Below are 21,983 nucleotides of genomic sequence, written 5' to 3'. Positions count from 1 at the left end.
AAGTATTATTGCCTTCTATATGATCTTCTTGCCATCAATGACAACAAAATAAATCCAATGAGTGTCAATTGCCAACATTAATATGACATATATCATAATCTTAAACTTTTCCTCAAAAACCAAAGTACAATAAGATGGTAAATGAGGAGTTATCAACTAAATAATACATATTTATGCATGCACATCAAACAATATTTTTATTTGCACTTTCTATTCATACTAAGTCAATTACATATATCCAAAAGCAACTTCAATGTAGCATTCTTCAAATAGGTCCTCAATTGAGTTGATATTATGAAACACATAAAGAAATATTTCATGGAATACATCAACACACTCTTAGCCACTATAACATCTTCCCTTTTTACACATCTTATTACAAACAAGGCAGTTTCACATAACAACTATTCGTACATAATCGCACATTACCTAAGATAGAAATTTATTATGTTACTCTTACAATACACATGGTGAATTTCTTTATGAAATATACAATTTCCTCCCAATAACCATCATGATCTTTTAAACCCATAGCCCTCTTATTATCTAAATACTCAATATAATCATTAGGATCGCACAAGGGTTCAAGAAGTCACAACCTTTCTCTCACAATTAGAACACTTACATAAGTGATAAATACACATATAACAAACATTTTAATTTCTAGAGAGAAAGAGGAGGAATGATGATAAACATTCAATTCACTACATCATAAGTACTCAACATCTACCATACAAGTCCTTCAAGTTAACAACACCAAGCTAGATCATATTCTTAATAAAAGCACATTCATACTTCCAGTTTCAAGACAAGCACTGACCAACCCAATGAGATAGTTTGAAGAGTAGTACAACAATAAAAAAGGGAGGTACATACGACTCTCTCTCTGGATAGGAGAAATCATAGACCAAGATATCTAATAAGCAAATGAAACACATATAATCACTCAAAAAAACCAACATCAAGAAGGTGAAAGAAAGGTGTGAACACACATGTTACACACAATAAGTTTTGCTTGAAAGAATATGAAAAAAGAATAGAGGATGAGTCCTTAAGATCTTCAAGATCCTATGCCTCAATCACAAGCATACAAAAGGAAGACAAGCATACAACATAAGGTCTATCCACCTCACACCAACTAAGGGCACAAGAGACACAAGAGATCCCAGTGTTTTCAACCTGGCTCTAATACAAAATGTAATGCCTTGCCAGGAAACACCAAAGGGAAAATGCTAAAACACAATAATAAAGTGCAAATATTTTTTTTTAAAGATAAAATAGAATAATGATACATTGAATTATGATTAAGTTCAGATTACACAATGAAAGACTTAACTAACACCTAAAGAGTTTCCCAATGTGATTACTTGATTCACCACTTAACTCAACTCATGCTAATTAATCCAATTAAATTTATTAAATTAATGACATGGTAATACTTTAAACAAAGGATAAACTTGTTCCGTAGGTTAAAAATATAGAAAACATGATTAATTTCATCCATTACAATTTAACCATACAGTACGTTCAAACTTACATTAAGACATATGCCATGCATCTAATTTCCTTACATACTTTAGTTGCATTAAAAACTAATGAATACTTCCCATTATACTAACCTACATTTTTGATGATCCATAATACTACATTTAATAAGGTAACTACATACATGCATTTAAGATTCATATCACCTAATCCATATTATACATTTTAATTATAATGCCATCCATACATGCTAAATAAAAAGGAAACAGATGAACACAAACACCACATAACACCAATTTGATATCGGAGTTCACCCCTAGTGGGCTACATCTCCAGGTCTGCTCAACTACAAGACCCCTCTAATAAATAATAGGGTGAAGAATACATAGGGTTCACTTCCATTACAACCTACCAATAAGGCATACATAAACAAATAATACATATGACCACATCGGTCCAATAGATACATGAATGATCCCAGAAAAGAAAAAGGATCCATCTGAACATGATAAGAAGCAATCTTAAAAGAACAACTAGATCACCCGTGAAACTAAGTCCTCACAACCCATCATAAGCAACCCATGGTCTAACATGAATATCAGGTACTCACAAGGGCATAAACAACCAAATATGACTCCAAAACAATGTTCCTAGCAAAGACAACACAAACTGCACACTAGTGAACATAAGGGACAAGTGTCATCACAGAACTTGGTATGGTTACTCTGGCAGGCCTCCATAGATCCTGACCCCATCTACTGGTTACCCTGGCAACCTTTCCTGAACCTCTATCCCATCCAAGTCTCATGTGGACCCAACACATCCTTTCATAAAGACAATATTGTTGGTTTGCCATTTTAGGCCTTCTCAATGCATTCCAAGTCTGTACTAGTCCTCATCCCATGCATGAGGCACAATTATCTTACTTAGTATTTTTATCTACTAACTTTCTAATAAACTATTAAGTTATCACTTATTTAGACAAAATTTTGATGGATTACCCTGCAACCACTTTCGGTGTGACCCCCACTCGAAAGCTACTTTCCCATATGACACTAAACCACAATCAAATGAAACTCCTAAAAGCAAGGTATACACTAGGACAAGCATATAGAGTTCAATATAGTATGAATACCCACTTGACCAAACAAGTCCTCACATGAGGTGCACTGACTGATGATTCTTTGACTAGAGACATGACCAGCTACAGTCAACCACATAATGATATTCAACACTTGCAATCAAGGACATGACCAAGTGCAAAACAATCACATGAAAGAAGTCAATACTTGAGATCAAGGACATAGCCAATTACAAAATAACCATATGACAATATCCAACACTCACAATCATGGACTTGCCATTTCTTAATCAAATGCGAATATAAAAAATTAAACACGCATAGACATAAATCTGTAAAGACAATCATTTTTCCATATTGCTTAAAAATTAGAAATCAATCAAGCTTTCTAATTGATCTAAATTTCCAAAGACAATATTTGAACAAAATCACCATTACATAATCATTTCAATACCAAAATTGCAATTGTATGACCCTGCCTATTTACCAATACATACAAAAAAACATTAATAAATGTATTTCCTCATCTAAGATCCATATTTCATTAAAAACAAATGTCATCAAATTCCTAACTATATCTATCTAGCTTGAAATTCCCCAATTAACATATTATTAATTCTAGAAATCTCCAACTAATATATTGTTTTAATTTCCATTCTTTTTCAAAACAAATTATCTAATCTCATCTTTTCCAAAACCAAGATACACTTTCTAGAATATGAAAATATACATTTAAAAAGAAACTAAAATAGATAATTGTCTTCCCAATAAAATAAAATTTCATTGCATATAAAATAAAAACAAAATTAAATATTAATTTACATATATTTATTTATATACATTAATTGATAATTAAATAATAATCAAATACTATTTAATAAACTTTTGAATGAAATAATATTAAAACTTTATTTAAAATATATATATTTTTTTTTTGTTAAAAAAACAAAATAGCAAGTATATTAGGGTAGACCCACATGGGCCTCCCTTTCCCCAAAGGAAGGTTTTGGTAGCCGACGCTACCTACCGATAGTGCTGCTACCTTATGGTAGCAGACACTACCAACCGGTAGCAGACACTACCAACCGGTAGCAGACACTACCAACCGGTAGCAGTCACTATTGTCGGTAGTGTTGCTACCTTACGGTTGCAGTCACTACCCACTGGTAGTGCTGCTACCAACCAGTACTAGTCACTACTGCTGGTAGTGTTGCTACGTTACGGTAGAAACAACTACCATCCCACGTGGTGGGAATACCCTGCCACGTGGGGTTTAATATCATATATATATATTTATATATTTAAAAAATTAAAACATAAATCAAGTACCCAATTTCTTGGTACTCTCAGAATTTTTTTGAGATCAATTTTAGAGATCAATATCCAAAAATAAAATAATGCTTCACATATATCTCTTTTTTTTTTTAAAAGAAAACACTAGTATGCCCCAAAACTCAGATTGGCACATTCTTTCACTTCCATTCAACCAAGCACAAACATAGTTCCCAGTTTAAAACCTGAATTTGAATGCATTTATTTGGAATTTTGACAAAATTTTATTGTGAACAACCAACCCCCAAATTTTGATTTGAAATCATTTTGATCAAGAGTCTTATTTGGAAGAGGAAAGAAAAGAACCAAAGAGGGTTTTAATTCTAAACTTTAACTACACTCTTGCCATTCCATAGATCTAGAATATTATCAAACCAAACCACATACAGATTTCTTCCCAAACCAAAAATTAGTAAATTTTTTGACAACAAAGAAGATTAACAATAATCTTACCTCCATATGCAATCTTGGAAATGATTTGTTGAAGAGCCCAACCTGCAAGCTCAAGAAATTCCTTCTCCCACAAATGCCCAATATTTTTTATTCCAAAAATAACTCCCCCAAAATATTTTCAAAACCTAGGTTAAAAGGAAAAAAGATTTGACCAAAAATCCTTTTTTTTGTTTAAAATATTTTCCTCAAATAAAATCATTTTTCCAAACAATTCAATAAGCAAAAATTGCTTTTCTGCCAAAATTGATTTTCTTAATTGAATTAAAACTAACATTTCTTTTTTCAAAATGCCAAAGAGGGTAAGATATTTCTATTTTCAAATACTATTTAACCTTTCCTTTCAAAATGCATATAGTTAATTAATTCGTCATTTAAAATCAACCATTTAACCAAACATGCTACAGACATGAATTTAGCAATCCGATTATCGATTAATCAGACAAAGTGGTCCTATTTAATTTAGTCCCGTAATTTAGTAATGTGTAAAAACACATTCAATCTAATTAAAATATTTGGGATTTAATAATCAATTTGTTTACCACACACACAACACGCAACCCAAGAAAGCCAATCAAATACATGACCCGCATACCCAACCAAAGGGGCAACTAATGGACGACTGACGATGCTCACTCGAGCATGACTAGGGTAAAGTGTAGGGATTACGACTACCTAATTTAATTCCTATGGACCAGTAAGGTACACTCGAAATTGTGAATCCAGGTGGAGATGAACCTCGTATCTATGCAATCTTTTACCTGCAATCTCCTGCAACCATGAACCACACATGCATACATATATATTATATGAAAGTGCTAACCTGAGGTTAATAAAATGAATTAAAAGAAAAACTAATATTACATAATAATTGATGTGAAAACAACATTTACAGGTACGCACAATAATCTTAATATCTAACTATAACATTACAACATTGTAAATCAACCATTCAAAAAATCCACTTAAAATTCAACCAAGGTCAAACTGGTTTTAAAAATCTTATTAGGGTAGGGGTACTACACTATATTCCTTCTTCCTTCATAACTTCTTTGACTCCCTTCTCTTCTCATTTGTAGCCTTTGGATAAGGTCTCATCTTTTTATGCTGATAGGTCTTTGGTTTACTAGGTTCTACAATATGACTGGATATATTGCCATAGAAGCATACTGCATTCATCCCAACCTGATGATTGGAAGATATTTTATCAAACCAGTTTGATCTTCTTCTCAAGGTCATGCCATTGTAGTTCACTATCGATTTCAACTGATATCTTGATCTTGCAGGAGCATTTCTCATTTGGGCATAGTTGTTATGTTGACTACCATGTTCATGAATCATCTCATTCCTGCACTCATTACTTCTATTTCCAAATCCATAGCAGTTATAACATATATAATTTACATATCTTGGGGCATCAAATGGACTCTATTTAGCATAACTGGGAGTGGGCTTATGCATATTTCTACATTCTGATGTTCTATGCCCAAATACATTAAATCTTTTACAAACTGAATTGTTATTCTTAGGTAAGACACTTTTTCTATTCCTAGACATCATTTTACATTCTTTTTCTCTATGGCCATATCCTTTACAAGAAAAATAGTAACCAGAGAATGGATACTTATTAATTACAAATTCATTCTGCCAAACATGAAGTGATTCGACTGGTTTGGCTTCTCCACTTCTACTTCTCCGGGGTGCTAAATCTCTTTGTCTTCCACCGGTGGGGAGCCTCTTAGGATGGCATCTTGCATTCTTTCTTTTGGTGAACCTATCTTTTCTCAACTTTATTTTTCCTTTAGGATCTGCATTATTTCTTCTTGTTGCACCAGTTGTTTTTTTAAGCCTCAAGTCCTCACCAGTTGTAGCTAGGTCAACCTTCTTTCTTGGTGCACTTTGGACTGTGAAGGTTTGACCCTTGTTAGCTCGATTAGAGGAGACAAACTGGATGTCCTTGTGAGAAACATCCTCTCTTGTGGAGCATTCACCAGCATCATATCTTAATCCTTCGGTATCCTTGGTGTGTTTTTGTTTACTCAATATTTTGTCCAAGACCTCAGTGCTGCCATCATACCAGATCCTTACCTTGAGCTCATTTTGACACTTCTCAAGGTCTTTCCCAATGTTCTCCATTTCTCCTTTTAGGTCCTGACATTATCTGTCCTTTGTCTCCACTTCTAGGTGGAGTTCCTCACATCTTCTCTCCTTAGCATCAAACACTGATTTCAATTCACCAGTCAATCATTTTTCCTGTTCTAGTTGAGATGTCAATATGAAGATATTGTTATTTGATTCTTCAAGGCATATTCTCAATCGGTTGCATTCTTCAAGAACTGAATCTTTGTTTCTCTTAAATTATTTTCTAATATTTTGCAACTCTTCTAGTGCATTTACCAATTCACATTCAAGATCAACTCTAGCTTCATCTTCATCATCACTCCCAAACACATCTTGTCGGTAAGAGTGATCTGCATGATTACTCTCAGATGTTTGCTTCTCATTATCTTATTCTTGAGCCATAAAGAGGTGAGTATCCTCTTCATCTTTTCTATTGTTGGTAAGAAATCTACCTTCATCATCTACAGAAACATGTACTTCATTTCTTTTCTTGTTTCCAAAAACTAGTTCTGCAGTGCAAGATTCATTGCCATAAAGTTTCTTCAATCTATCCCATAAGGTTTTATGAGATCTACATCTGTCCACTTGTGAGGATACATCACCGGATAACCCACTAAGTATTCCCCCCATAGCTTCATCATTATATTTTTTTCTCCTTTATTCATCAAGAATGGTGGGAGGACTGACTTTACCAGGGCATCCATTTACTACTGACATCCATACATGAAACCTAAGGGAGGAGAGGTAGACTTCCATCTTAAAACTCCAAATAAAATTTTTTAAACCATCAAACACTAGAGTAGGGGGTGACACTAAATAGAACATTGTATTCAAATATGAGAATCCACCTGAGCTGGACAAAGCTTATGAACCAGGAACCTAAGCTCTAATACCAAATGTTGAACACAATATGCCACTAAGAGGGGAGGGTTGAATCAATGGTTTCTAAATTCTTAATCCTTTTAACTCTAAGAGAGATTAACGGTTACCAACATAAGAACCAAGAAAGACTAATGGTAAGATAGAATAAAAAAACACAATTCAACCACACAAATGGAACCTCACATAACACTGGTATAGATGAGGAAAACCCAAGATGCAAAAAACCTCAGTGAGGAATACTAATGGAGTCTACTGGTCCAATCCAGCCGCACAGTGAAAACCTTCAGTCACAATATTTAGAGCACCAACACAAGGAGTACCACTCCTTCTTTAGGGAATGAAACCAAGGAGCACCAACCCCTTATTTTAGGGCACCAATCTAAGGAGCACCCACCACTGGACGGAGCTCCAACTCAGTGAACTACAATAAACATATTCAATTACAAAAGTGGTATAGGCGCACCTAGCTTTTAACCAATTTGTTGTTGCATTTTCAAAATTTTGGTGTGATAGTCCTTATTTTGAATCAAAATTTGAATAATGGATTTCTTAGAGGTCCACATGTGTGTTTGATAGTCATTTGAAGGGTGATTGTCACCAAGGTTGTTTGTTTTCCTAGATTTGGCCAATGAGCCCTTGTAAGCCTAAAATGGCATTATTTTGCATTATGATGTCAAAATGTCTTGTAAACCCTCATTAGGAATTTAGTTATGTCCTTTTGATGTTAGGTAATCATACTAGGAGGTTTAGTATGAGTAGAAATGCATAAAAGGCAAAAATGCAAATTTGAGCAAAAGTTGTCATTGTTGCTTGACAACATTTTGCAACTTTTTGAGCAACTTTGCATTTTTGAGAAATTGGTGGTTAGGAAACTGATGAAGAATTTGTTATGACCAAAATTGAATATAAAATGATCTTTGAATTATTTTACATGAGTTGGAAAATCCAAGAGCAAGTTTTTATCAAATTTGAGTACAATTTCCACATTTTGCCTTATATTTTATCATTTTTGTAGCAACAGTTGGTACCAAGTGGATTGAACTTGTTACTATTATTTCATGAAGGTTTAGTGGATAATATTGTGTTTCTCAAAAAGTGTTGGTATCTTCTCTTAGTGTAGATTTGACATGTGTTTACAAATTCTCTCTTATTGTATTGTTCTCGGTCTGAGCAAGGGTTCAAGAAGCCCAATCATCGTTCCAACTTGAAATCCCTTGAGTTTTCTCAAGGACCCTTGGGATTCAACTCATGGAACCCTTTTAGAGTGTATATACTTTTTGGTATGGCCTAGAAGTTGTTGGGAAGCAACTTGTTATCATTTCCTAGGTGAGCTCTGTCATAGCCCGACTAGGAATATGATTAATAATCTTGTTTTTACTCGCAGGGTTGAATAGATGTGATTGTGACAATTGCTTGGAATGGAAGTAAGATGCATAGCAGAGTCTTAGAGAAGAAAAGGTGGTGTGACAGGTAACAAACCCCTTTGGTGTAGACCACTAACTCCTAAACCCTCTAAAGTGCAATTTTTTGGTCCGTACAAGTATGGATAGACCAAACAATCTACCCTAGTGGATCCAAAAAAATTTCCAAAAGGGTACTTGGATCACCAAAGGTTTTGTGGATTCCTTTAAAAAATTTCTGAGGATTTGCCCAAAAATCGACAAGGTAGAGCTAATTGGGGCTCTAGGGCTACTAGGCCTAGAAAATAGGAAGAAGGAAAAATGGTGAAAAGACAATTGAAGAACCACTTGAATGGAGTTGAAACACCTATAAAAGACCCCCTAAAACTCCTACAAGTATATGTTAGAGGTTAGATGATCTAAAGGTTGGATTTACTCTAGTGAATCCTAGCCATGCTTGAGACCAATTGTAGAAAACAAATTGATAGGGAGAACACCAAGGGAGTTTGATTGTTTGACTTTCCAAATGGACAAGTGAAGAGTGTTGGAAGCCCACTAAAACATCCTTTACCTACCTATTGAGGAAGGTGTAACTCCTTTGTGATAATCTCCCCAGCAAAGTGGTATCAGAACAAGCTAAGATTTGGGAAGAAGTTAGTTCATGTCAGAGACTGAGTGAGTAGGAGAAAATAGCCTCAGGATGGTGACCAATGTAGAGTTAGCCAAGAAGGTAGAATATAAAGAGGAAGATAATAGACTTGTCAGGGTAAGACTGTAATAGTTGGAGAGAAAACTAGACGTAGTTGAAGACAAGATTGAGAAGGTAATAATCAAAATCAATGAGGAGAAGGGTAAAGAAGTATTAGGAGAGGATGGCACATTGGAACCAGATTCTATATTACCTGAAGAACCTTTCCTTAGAGCCATAAAATACTTAGGAGGGAAGTCCCTAGAAGGAGTGCCACTTTTTTGTGGAAAAATGGAACCAGAAGTGATCATGGAATGGATTGAAGGATTGGAGAATGACTTTAAATGTGATGGGATTAATAAATCACAAAAGGTGAAGGTTGCCAAATCTAGACTGAGAGGAGCACCCTTGACTTGGTGGAAGTTCATCCAAGAGGAGAGACAAAAGGAGGGTAAGAACCCAATAACCACCTCAAAAGGAATGCTAGCCAAGGTGAGAGAAGTCGATATCCCTGAAGACTATGAAAATAAATTACACAAGAGGAGACAAAAATTGAGACACAGAGAACTAGATGTGAGCATATACACTGAGGAATTTCAGAAGTTGTTTGAGATCTAAGGTAGTGAGAGATGAAAGAATCAAGGTAACCATGTACTTGAATGGCTTGAGATGGAATATACAAGAAGAGTTGAGTTTGTTGTGTCCTAGTACTATTCATAAGTGCTATCAATTTGCACTCAAGCTAGAAGAGAAGAGTAAAAAGAAACAAGAACAAAGAAACAGAGGTAGAGGTAGGGGAAGAGATGGCAAAGGTCATAGATGTAGCTATGGTGGAATAGGTGTAGACCAAAGAACCCAAGGGGAATCCAAGTTGCTAGAACAGAGTGGGGATTCCAATAGCAAGAGAAGCTATAGAGGAAGGGGATCCATCAACTCTAGTAGAGGAAGGTCTTGTGGATCAGGAAGAGGGTCCTATTTTGCCACAATAAAGTGCTACAATTGCCATCAACTTGGACACCTGGCCTATAGATGTCCTGAGAAGTCTTATTCATCCCAAGGAGGTGAGAGGAGAGTAAGTTATACTAAAGAAGATGCAGCAAATGTGAAGGCATCAAAAGTGAGTTTAGATTATGAGGTTGGAGAGAATCTCATGATGAGAAGAGTCTTGATCAAACAATCGGTTAAGGAGGAACCTAACCAAAGAAGATCCTTGTTTAGGATAAAGTGAAAGATTATGGGTAAAGTGTGTAGAGTGGTGGTGGATTTAGGTTACACTGATAACATAGTGTCAGAAGAAGCAATTAGTAATATCAACCTACAAATAATCCCACATAGTGATCCTTATAAGGTTACTTGGCTGAACAAGGGACAACATGTTCTAGTGAATAAACAGACTTGGGTGGAGTTCACTATAGGAGGCTACAAGGACAAAATATTGTGTGACATCTTGCCAATGGATGCTTTCCACCTACTCCTAGGTAGGCCTTGGCAATTTGATAGGAAAGTAATACACCATGGGGTAAAGATGCCTATACTTTTCAAAAAGATGGGATTACCTATAAAATTCAATCCATAGGAGATCAAGAAGAGTGCAGATCTAAAGGTCCCAGTGTGCTACTAGTTGGTGAGAAGGAGTTCATTAACACTCTCAAGGAAGGAGAAGGAGTGGGGTTTGCACTTGTAGTGAAACCAAAAGAAGAAAGCAAGGATAAAAAAATATGCATTCCCAATGAAGTGCAAAAGATTCTAAATTAGTTTAAGGACATTATCAATGATGGAGCACCTACAAACTTGCCTCCTCAACATGCCATAAGTCACCAAATTGACTTCATACCTGGAGCCTTATTGCCTAATAAGGCATCTTATTAAATGACAATGGAGCAGAATAAAGAGGTAGCGAAACAAATACAAGAACTCTTGGATAATGGTCTGAGCATTAGCCCATGTGCAGTTCCCACCGTTTTGGCCCGAAATAAGGGAGGTACTTGGAGACTTTGCACTCATTCTAGAGCTATCAACTGGATTACAATCAGGTATAGGTTTCCCAATCCAAGAATTGAAGATTTCATGGATTGTTTAGGAGGTGCTGAATACTTCACCAAGATAGACCTCAAGAGTGGTTACCACCAAATCTGAATCAAGGAGGGAGTGTTGGTATTTTGGATATGTTGATATAGTTTTATCATTGATTTCAACACTTGTCATCACTTGTCAACACTTATCAGCACTTGGAGATTCTTGTTATGTTCACTGGCAAGTTACAGACTTACACACTGTCATCGGTATTTGGTTCACCGACAGATTATATTGTTCACCGACACTTGGAATTACTTGGAGACTACTTGGTTATGTCGAGGACATTATTCGATCACTTGGTTTTGGTGATTTGGTTATTGGTTTATTTGGGTTTGCATATTTGCTATTACCAGCAAATAGGTTTAGGATATACACCAACATGCATATCTATTCTAGATCAGCACGACACGTTATGAAGATGATTTATTATTATTTTAAATGCATTGAATTGACATCATGCATCAGATATCACTTTATTTGTAATTGATTTTATTGTAATATCTTTTAGTTAGCCGACCTATTCAATTGGTCTTAGGTTATGGTATTAATGTAAGATCTAATTTGTGAGATTGATATGGGATTGGAAAAAGAATTGTAATAGGGTATATGCGAAAATAAGTAGAGCTATACACACAGACATCATTTAAAGGTTGAAGGAAGTTTTTTGTGAAGGCAATCAGAACTTAACCAGTATTGAATCTAGCATATGAAGATGCTATTTTAAGTAGTACATTATCATTGGATTTAACCATCCAATTGTAGTCAATGTGACTCTCACTTTGTGATTGAGTTGTGAGCTCTAGGCAGCTGGCCTTTCTGCATGTGCAAAATCCATATTGTACACATATACTATCTACTGTAGTATCATTTAATTGTGGGTAAGGCTTCCCACCGTGGTTTTTCCCCTTATAGGGTTTCCATGTACAAACATTTGTGTTATGTTTTGTGGATGTTAATGTCTTTCTGTTTCATGTATTAATCTTTATAGGTACTGCAATTAACTGATAAACTGTCTACCAGCATAAAGTTTGGTTTACCGACATTAAGCATTAAGTTTTGGTTAAGTTAGTTTTGGTTGAATTTATTGGACAACTGATTCACCCCCCCCTCTCAGTTGTCTCCAGGATCTAACAATTGGTATCAGAGCATAGTCCTCTTTTTTACAAAAGTTTAACAACTTGAGGAGATCCAATGTCTTCTAACTATTTCAGGAAGGATAGTCCAAAACTTGATGGAACTAACTATGGCATAAGGATGATTAGGATGGAGAGACATTTGAATTGCATTGGAAAGGATATATGGGATGTTACAAAGAATGGCTATACTACTCCTACTCAAGGTCAACCTAATCCACCTAACTTGGCTAAAGATGAGGAAAATGATTGCAAAGCAAGAGAAGCACTTTTGAGTGCATTATCAGATCAGCAAGTCATCGGATTGTTAGACAGATCTACTACTAAATCTATTTCGGACAAACTAGAAACATTGAATGAAGGAGATTCTAGAGTCAAAATTGCAAAAGTTGAATGCTTCCGAGTCAAGTATGAAAATCTGAAAATGGAAGAAGATGAAAGAATTTTTGCTTTTATGGAAAGAGTAAATGAAATTGTTTTGGGTATACAATGTTGTGGAGGAACCTTAAGTGAAGATGAGATTGTTTCTAAAGTTTTAAGAGATTTTCCATCAGCATATACAATGAAAGTTACTTCTATAAATGAATTGAGAACAATGCCTAATGCATCAGTATCTAGAGACACCTTGGTTGGAAAACTTTCAGCTTTTGAACTTGAAGAATTTTGTCTTGTTGCTACTCTTAAGACAGATCTAGCTTTCAAGGCATCATCATCATCTATAGCATCATCATCATCACTTGAGAAATCTGATTGGAAAGCCTTCTATGCAAGAGAACTTGAAGAAAGCAGGAGAGAAAATGAAGAACTTGAAGAACATAAAGCACTATTGCAAGAAAAATGCCTAAAGGTCCAATTGGAAGTAAGTATGAAGGTAAAGAACCCTTTAAATGTTTTAACTATAATAAGATTGGTCATATGGCTTCTAGATGTCCTGATAGACATGCAAGATTAAGAGAAGAAGCTAAAAGAACATATAAGCCTAACCCTGACTATCAGAAATACAAGTTTAAGAATAATAGAGACAAATCTTGTTATTATGTTGATGAAGGAGTTACTGATGATTCTGATGAGGATTCGATAGACAATGGATGGGATTTTGTTCCTATAATAGAAGATCAACCGGCACCTACTATTCAACCGGTAGAGTAGGCCCTGGAAGCTAAAGTTGAAGATAAGGATGAATGGACTATTCATTTAGGATTTTCACATCACATGACTTGTGATAAGAGTAAATGCTTAACCTTTCAGGTATACAATGGAGGTCTAGTAAGATTTGGAGATGATAAAGCTTGTTTGATGAAAGGAAAAGGCACTATATCTTTTGATGGTAAGCACAACATGATAGTTCTGATACTTAATATAAGTACAGATCCAATAGCCAACAAGATGAGAGGGGGGGGTAAATCATACAAACTTAATCATCCATAAAAACATTAGATTCAACCTCGGTAACATATATTTTAGTAATATAACCAAAACTGTCAAACATGCAAACTCAAAAGCATATAAACATCATAAACCTCATAACACAAGATTTAACGTGGAAACCCAAATAGGGAAAAACCACTATGGGATTTCAGACCCACTAAGAAATATACTCTTCTAGAGTATGCTCGGTTAAAATAAAATCCTATTAAAGATTACAAACACATTGCTAGATGTGACCTGGTTAAGGGATTTCCCTTAGATCTATTAGGATCTTCACCTTGTTATAAGTGACCTTGTTAAAGGATTTCAAACACTCAATCAGAATGTCACCTTGCTAGAGGGCTCTACAAATAAGACTGTTAAGTCCACTCGGTTAAGAGATTTTCTATCACTTTCACAAAATAACAGTAATAAAATCTATCTGCAAATTCACATCTAAAATACTAAAGTAGATTCTTATTTGTTCAATACAATCTAGACATAGAGCTAATCTTGTCTATCTACTGGGCTTCTATACTCTTTTATTATAATAGGTCTTCAAGCTTTTGTGCTTGGTAATCACTATGTAGCATCATTGTGCATACACTTGCCCGCATACATTGTTTATCAACAGTTTCCTATTTATTAACAATTAGACAACCGCTTAATCTCCTTGATCACATTTCTCATGATCAATCATAGCCATCAGATCTTTGATCTTTTCCAAGTTCAATACATCTTTCAAACTGAAAACATTTTACCTCACCTTGGAACTTGCATACATTTCTTGGAACTTGTACCAGGGTATTACGGTTCAATCTGAGTTGTAGATCTTCATGCCAACTTTCCATTGCCTTAGATTCATTAAAAAACTTCATGCACGGCTCACCAATCATTTAATCAATTCCAACTCATCAGCTTCCTTCATTAAATAATGCATGTAAACATTTAATGCATTCTGTTATAGCTCGGTTACAACTCGGTAACAACTCGGTGAATACTAAACTTCACTCGGTAGACATTTCACCTTCATTAACCGATAGCGATAACCTTAGGGTTTACCGACTAGGTTCTTTGCTTCATAACATAGTATAGTATTAACCTTTATAATTTACAACATATGTATGATGTTAAAACAATCAGAAACATCATGATCTCATCATTATCTGACTCAGTACTAGTTGCCCATTGAATACCTTATTCATCCCCTTATTCATCATATTATTTCCTATGTCTTTTACCGACATCTTTATAATCTTTAAATCATACTTCTCAAGATATGGCAACATCATACTGAATTAGAAAATCAATTACTTGACATCAATGACAAAATAATAATATCAAGACAGTAAACATCCTTAATCAGTTATATCCATAATAATCAACAACCTTCTCAATATCCTTATGAAATGCGAACAATCTTTCATTGTCTATTATAATGCTATATTACCAACAATCTTCCCCTTTGGCATTGATGGCAAAACCAATTGATTTGACCTTAAAAGATTCGGATTGCTGTGATTCTGAAATGCTGAAATGCTCTCCCCCATACATTAGACTTCTCTCGTTTCTTTAGTTTTCTTTTCAATTTTTAGTCTTCTCATTAGTCTTCTCCCTTTATATTAGTCTTCTCCCCCTTTGACAACAATGCCAAAAAGTAAAGAATTAAAACATAATTTCTTTCTGTATGAAGTGATTTCTTGCTATTGTGTATCAATTCAGTCTCGGTTAGAGAATTTTGTCTTCAATTCCTATTCCGTGTAATATTTCCTGTAATAATTCCTGTACACCTTTAGAAAATATCCTAAAGTGTATAAATCAGCATCAACTCCCAAAAAGATATTCGATAGAGTCATCAGATTGATGCTTTCACTGAACTTGGTCAGTGAGTAGAAGATAGGGGTAGTACCCCTAACTTACTTCTGAGATATTCAAAAGTGTCCCTTGGTAGTGGCTTGGTGAAGATATCTGCTATTTGTTCCTTTGTGCTAACATACTCCAACACCATTTTCTTCTCTTGAGCTTCTTCTCTAAGATAATGATATTTGATAGATATGCGCTTTATCTTAGAGTGCATAACAGGATTCTTTGAAATATTAATGGCACTATTATTGTCATAGAATATAGTTACTGGCTCGGTAACTTTCTCAAGTATACCTTCCAATAGTTGTTTGATCCATGCAATGTTGGTACAATTCAATGCTGCAACAACATATTCAGCTTCTGCTGTTGACTGTGAAACACATCCTTGTTTCTTGCTAAGCCAACTCACTAGTCTTTCTCCTAAAAAGAAAGCTCCTCCACTTGTGCTTTTTCTGTCATCAATGTTGCCTACCCAATCAGCATCAGTATAAAATTTTATATCAAAGTCATTTCCTTTCTGATATACTAAGCCATAATCCTCAGTGCCTTTCAAGTATCTAAAAATTCTTTTGATTGCTGTCATGTGTGTTTCCTTAGGATCTGCAGAGAATCTTGCAACTATACCTACTACATGTGCTATATCTGGTCTGCTGTGAACAACATATTGTAGCTTTCCAATCATGGATCAGTAAAGTGTCTCATCAACATATGCAGATTCATCATTCTTTGACATTTTACAGTTGGTAGTCATAGGAGTACTTACTGGTTTTGATTCCTCCATTCCAAATTTCTTCAAGATTTCCTTTATGTACTTGGATTGAGTAATGAAAATCTCATTTTTCATTTGCAGTATCTGTAAACCTATAAAATACTTTATCTCACCGATTAATGACATCTCAAATTCTTTGCTCATTTCATTTCCAAAGTTCTTGCATAAAGAGTCATTTCCACAAAATATAATATCATCAACAAATATGGCTGAGATCAGTATTCCATTTTCATCATTCTTCATATACATATTGTTGTTCTCACTTGTCCTTATAAAACCAATCTTAATCAAATAAGAGTGCAATCTTTCATACCATGCTCTAGGTGCTTGTTTCAAACCATATAAAGCTTTGTTCAATTTACATACCTGATCTTTATTATTTTCTTCAACAAATCCTTCAGGTTGTTCAATAAAAACTTCTTCTTCTAATATTCCATTTAGAAATGCAGACTTGACATCCATTTGATATACCTTGAAATTTTTGAAAGTAGCATAGGCCAACAATGTTCTTAATCCCTCAAGTCTAGCAACGGGTGCAAAAGTTTCACCATAATCAATTCCTTCTTCTTGAGCATAACCTTTACAAACTAGTCTTGCCTTGTTTTGAATGACCTCTCCTTTTTCATTTAGCTTGTTTCTGAAAATCCACTTTGTATCAATTACATTTTTGTCCTTTGGTCTTGGGATTAGTGTCCATTTGTCATTCTTCTCGATTTGATCAATCTCTTCTATCATAGCATTTATCTAATCTTCACTGTTAAATGCCTCTTTTACTATTCTCAATTCAAATTCAGATATCAAACATGTGTTCTGTCTCAGTTTGTTCCTTGTCATCACCGGATCATCCTTATCTCCTATAATCTAACTTGGTGCATGATGTATTCTAACATACTTGGCTAATATAGGCTTGGTAGGCTCTATATGATCTTCTTCATCACTCAGTAACTGGATATTCTCTTCATTTTCTTCAACAGTCTTCTCGGTAAGACTTCTCGGTTGAACATAGACAAATTCATCGTAGTCTTCTGGTTCCTTGGAATTTCCTTCATCATTTCTTTATGCAAATTCATCAATTTTCACATTTGCACTTTCTACTATTTTGTTAGATTATTTGATCAGACATTTAAATGCTTTGCCTCTAGAAGAATAACCTAGAAATGTTCCTTCTTCACTTTTCTGATCAAACTTGCCATTTCTATCATCTTTATGAATATAGCATCTACTTCCAAAGATTTTAAAATAACTTACATTAGGTTTCTTATCATACCAGATTTCATATGGTGTCTTCAAAGTACCTTTCTTCAATTGAACTCGGTTCAACATGTAAACAATAGTGCTTATTGCTTCTCTCCAAAATATTTGTGGCACTTTCTTTTCAATCATCAGTGTTCTAGCACAATCCACAATAGATCTGTTTCTTCTTTCAGCTATTCCATTCTATTGTGGAGTTCTCGGTGCAGAGACTTGTCTTTTAATACCATGATCATTGCAAAATAAGTTGAATTCATCAGATGTGAACTCTCCTCCTCTATCTGATCTAAGACATTTCAGTTGTCTTCCTATTTCAATTTTGACTCTTGCCTTGTACCATTTAAACATTTAAAAAGATTCTGATTTTTCTTTTAGAAACATTACTGACATCATCCTTGAATAGTCATCCACAAATAATATGAAAAATTTATCACCATAATAACTTTGAACTTTCATAGGACTGAAAAGATCAGTGTGCACTAGATCTAAAATTCCCTTAGAAGTGTAAGACTTACTTGTAAAGCTTGATCTTGTCATCTTACCCATCTGGCATCCTCGGCACATAGCATTCTCAGGTTTTTCAAGACTTGGTAGACCTCGTACTCGGTGCTTCTGGCTTATTTTGATCAGATTATCAAAATTTACATGACAAAACCTTTTATGCCATAAACAGGTATCATAAATCTTTACATACAAACACTTGTTATGAGTTGAGTCAAGGTGAAATGTGTTACCTTTTGTTTGTGTCTTGGTAGTAGCTAACTTTCCATTCTTGTCATGAACTTTGACAATTCCTTTATGAAATTCTATTCAGTAAACTGTGTTATTTAGCTGTGCTACACTCAACAAATTGTATTTCAAACCTTCAACCTAATAAACATTATTGCATCTTGCATTGTCAAGAAGTGTTATAGATCCTTTACCTCTTACCGGACATGGTGCATCATTACCAAATCTAACATAGCCTCCATCATAATCTTCTAACATAACAAACTTGTCTTTATCTCCTGTCATATGATGTGAGCATCCACTATCTATAATCCGAGAATCATTAGTGTTTATGTGAGATATTAGGGCTTTTTCTTCATACCTTTCTTCATCTAATCCATCTTTGATAGCCACATAAACTACTTCCTCTGTATCAGTATCATCTGATTTATCATCATTGGATTCCTCATCAGCTATTAGGCATGTCTTTCTATCTCTTCTTCTGAAGTCTTGTTGTCCTTTGTAATGATTATCTTTCTGTCTATCATCTTGGTAATCTCTCTTTTCAGTAGAATCTTTGTTAGGACAGTTAGAAGCTATATGTCCTATCTTATCACAATTGAAACATTTCAAAGGTAGCTTTCCTTTATACTTACCTTTGCCTCTCGGTAACCTTTTGGCTAATAGTGCTTCAAACTCTTCTTGCTTTCTAATTTCCTCATACAGTTTGTGTACTGCCTCCATGTTCTTACGAAATCTTTCACTTGCTCCACTGTGATCTCCTTCAGAGTACTTATACTTTCTTTCATTGAAATCATTAGATTCACCAAGATGAAAAGAACTAAATGCAGATTCAGCTTTATTTATCGAAGATCCACTGTTATCAAAATTACTTAACTCAAATGCATGTAGCTTACCAATAGTAGCATCTAAAGAAACTGGCATATTATGTATAAACCTCAATTCATTGATTGTAGAGACTCAAATTGCATAAGCTAGTAGAAGGGTTCTCAACAACTTACTTGTTATATCCTTTTCTTCAATAGTTCCACCTGCTCCTTTGATTTGATTGACAGTCTCCTTTAGTCTTGTACTATACTGAGTTATGTTCTCACCTTCATTCATCCTCATAGATTCAAGTTGTCCTCTTAGACTATCTACTTTTTCTCTTTGAACATGCTCATCTCCTCCATACACTGATATGAGCTTATCCCACATTGCCTTTGCATCATTGCAACCTTCTAGATCATTAAACTCTGAGTCGGTCAATGCAGATGTTATTTCAATCATTGCTTGAATATGTTCTTGCTTTGCCTTTATCTCTTCTATAGTCAATGGATAGGTGCTCGGTGTGACAAAATCATTCTCCAGATAGTATATAGCATATTCTCCAACTCCTGATAGATGTAGCTTCATCCTTTTCTGCCATGTAGAGAAACTTGACTTGTTCAGCTTCGGTGCATCCCTCTTATACATCTTTGGATCTTTAACTCAAGTGTCTTTAAACTTTCCTTCCAGAGTCCAAAGCTCTGATGCCAATTGATAGTTCTGATACTTAATATAAGTACAGATCCAATAGCCAACAAGATGAGAGGAGGGGGGCTGAATCATACAAACTTAATCATCCATAAAAACATCAGATTCAACCTCGGTAACATATATTTCAGTAATATAACCAAAACTATCAAACATGCAAACTCAAAAGCATTTAAACATCATAAACCTCATAACACTAGATTTAACGTGGAAACCCAAATAGGGAAAAACCACTGTGGGATTTCAGACCCACTAAGAAATATACTCTTCTAGAGTATGCTCAGTTAAAAGCAAATCCTGTTAAAGATTACAAACACATTGCTAGATGTGACCCGGTTAAGGGATTTCCCTTAGATCTGTTAGGATCTTCACCTTGTTAGAAGTGACCTTGTTAAAGGATCTCAAACACTCAATCAGAATGTCACCTTGCTAGAGGGTTTTATAAATAAGATTATTAAGTCCACTCGATTAAGAGATTTTCTGTCACTTTCACAAAATAATAGTAATAAAATCTATCTGCAACTTCACATTGAAAATGCTAAAGAAGATTCTTATTTGTTCTATACAATCTAGACATAGAACTAATCTTGTCTATCTACTGGGCTTCTATACTCTGTTATTCTAACATGTCTTCAAGTTTTTGTGCTTGGTAATCACTATGTAGCATCCCTGTGCATACACTTGCCCACATACATTGTTTATCAATAGTTTCCTATTTATAAACAATTAGGCAACCACTTAATCTCCTTGATCACATTTTCCATGATCAATCATAGCCATCAGATCTTCGATCTTGTCTAGGTTCAATGCATCTTTCAATCTGAAAATGTTTTACCCTACCTTGGAACTTGCATACATTTCTTGGAACTTGTGCCAGGGTATTGCGGTTCAATCTGAGCTGTAGATCTTCATGTCGACTTTCCATTTCCTTAGATTCATTAACAAACTCCATGCATGGCTCACCAATCATTTAATCAGTTCCAGCTCATCAGCTTCCTTCATTAAATAACACATGCAAACATTTAATGCATTTTTTTATAGCTCAGTTACAACTCAGTAACAACTCGATGAATACTAAACTTCACTCAGTAGACATTCTGCCTTCATTAACCGATAGCGATAACCTTAGGGTTTACTGACTAGGTTCCTTAGGGTTTACCAACTAGGTTCTTTGCTTGATAACATAGTATAGTATTAACCTTTATAATTTACAACATATATATGATAAAAAAATATAAAACATCATGATCTCATAATTGTCTGACTCGGTACTAGTTGCCCATTGAATACCTTATTCATCCCCTTATTCATCATATTATTTCCTATGTCTTTTACCGACATCTTTATAATCTTTAAATCATACTTCTCAAGATATGGCAATATCATACTGAATTAGAAAATCAATTACTTGACATCAATGACAAAATAATAATATCAAGACAGTAAACATCCTTAATCAGTTATATCCATAATCATCAACAACCTTCTCAATATCCTTATGAAATGCCAACAATCTTTCATTGTCTGTTATAATGCTATATTGCCAACACAATACTAATAATGTTTACTATGTTGAAGGTTTGAAGCATAATATTTTGAGTGTTGGTCAATTAGTTGAAAAAGGATTTCAGTTACAATTCAAGAATGGTAAATACAAAATCTTAAACAGAACTGGTTTGGAAATTGCAACTGGTAATCAGACTAGAGGTAATATCTTTCATTTGAACAACAATGAGAATGCATGTTTGATTGGACATATTGATGAAAGTTGGTTATGGCATAAGAGACTTTGTCATGTAAA

This window comes from Cryptomeria japonica, chromosome 4 (genome assembly GCF_030272615.1).
Source record: "Cryptomeria japonica chromosome 4, Sugi_1.0, whole genome shotgun sequence".
Classification (NCBI taxonomy): Eukaryota; Viridiplantae; Streptophyta; class Pinopsida; order Cupressales; family Cupressaceae; genus Cryptomeria; species Cryptomeria japonica.
This window is presented reverse-complemented; position numbering follows the sequence as displayed.